This window comes from Coenobita brevimanus, unplaced genomic scaffold (assembly GCF_032717465.1).
Source record: "Coenobita brevimanus isolate Jiangsu-jjx unplaced genomic scaffold, ASM3271746v2 jjx.HiC_scaffold_2684, whole genome shotgun sequence".
NCBI lineage: Eukaryota > Metazoa > Arthropoda > Malacostraca > Decapoda > Coenobitidae > Coenobita > Coenobita brevimanus.
Window position 1 is genome coordinate 102,501 of NW_027643636.1, and position 1,684 is coordinate 104,184.

Here is a 1,684-nt window from a genome sequence, read left to right on the forward strand (position 1 = left end):
CCCTCTCCTATTCTGTCCTACTTTAGCCTAAACCAACCCATCCTAACCTACTTTTCTCTGCCCTACACTACCCTACCCCAGCCTACCCTGCCCTAGCGTTCCCTACCCTATCCTACCGCTGAGGTCTCCTGTAGGGATACTCGTTCTTCGGTTTTTGCCAGGCTTAGGGAGGTGGAGGAGATTAAGGTGTTGGACATCCGTTCTGGGGGCGGAGAGACTTACAACATTCCTTTGTCTTGGTGTAAACTTTGGTCTACCCTTTCCCTGTCATGACACTTCTCCGGAGTCGATAATATTCCCCATGCAGTGCTGATGTACCTGGATGATGAAGCAGTGTCCTTCCTCCTGAGTCTTATAAATAGAATTTGGAGAGATTCGTCCACTCCTGCTTCTTGGCGGGGGACTGTTGTCCTACCGTTTCACAAGCCAGGTATTGCAGGTCACCATCTTGGTTTGCGTGGTAGGTTGCCTTTACTGATTATGGAATTTTTCCGTATTGGTGCCACCTTGTTTCCCTCATATCCTCAAGAGGAGGGAGTGCCTCAAACTAGTGTCCTTAGTGTCACCGTCTTTGCTAAAGTTCAGGAAGATTTTGTTGGCTGTGTTCCGGAGGGAGTGTCTGCCTCGCCGTATCCTCGCTATCCACATCCGTTTGGGTACAGGGTGAAGGCTGCCATGGGGGATGTGGATGTTCCAACCTTTCTTGTTTGTCCTGTGCGTGTACCAAGGATGGCTCCCTGGCTCCTCTCAGGGGTGCAACCGTGTGTTTACTTTCCTGAGAGAGGGGCCTTTCTTTCCTCACAGGCGGCTCTTTGCTATTTTTTTAGAACATGCTTCCTCTCACAGTGTCTCGATTCTCGTATGTACTGATGGATTGAAATCCCGTGAGGGGACAGGCTTGGGTGTTATATTTCCCGATTTCATTCGTGGTAGGAGTCTTCCCCCATCGTATCTACTTTTATCGCAGAACTTACTGCTATTTTACTCGCAGTCAAATTGATATTTAGCTTCCCTCCTGTTTGTTATACAGTTTTTAGCGACTCTGCCGATCTCCATTTTGTGTTTTCCCGTCCAATCCTCTTTTGTTGTCTACAGTGTTTTAAAATGGCTGAGCTTGCTAGGGACTGCTTTGTGGTTTTGTACCATTGTGGGCAATGAGCATGCTGACGCTCTGGCAAAGGCTGCTGCCTCTCGCCCATCCTCACCTCTCCCCTGCCTCGCTCAGTGATATTCATCTAACCACTCACTGTTTGCTCCCACTGGCAGAGTAGGTGGGATGCGGTGGGGGCCAACAAAATGTGTGATATTTGTGGGTAAACGGGCCCCTTCATTTGCCGAGGTCTGAATGCAGGTGGGAGACGGCTTTATGCTGGCTCCGAATGGGCCATTCCTGGTTCTCTCATTGATTTTTAATGGAGGACTCTCCCCCTACTTTCTGTGTGGAATGCTTCGTCCCCCTGACTCTTCGGCTTTTGCTGATGGTGTCCACTGTTGGGGAATTGCGCCATCGTTACCTCTCTGAGCACCGGGCAGGAGAGGGATTGTAGTCTTCTGTTGGTACTTGGAGAGGATGCTTGTTGTGGTGGAGGGGGAAACCTTTGCTTGGTGTAGGCAGCTGCACTACCGTGTAAAATTTAGTATACAGTGGTTTTAGTGTTCTTAGTGTTTTAGTGTTTTTCTTGTT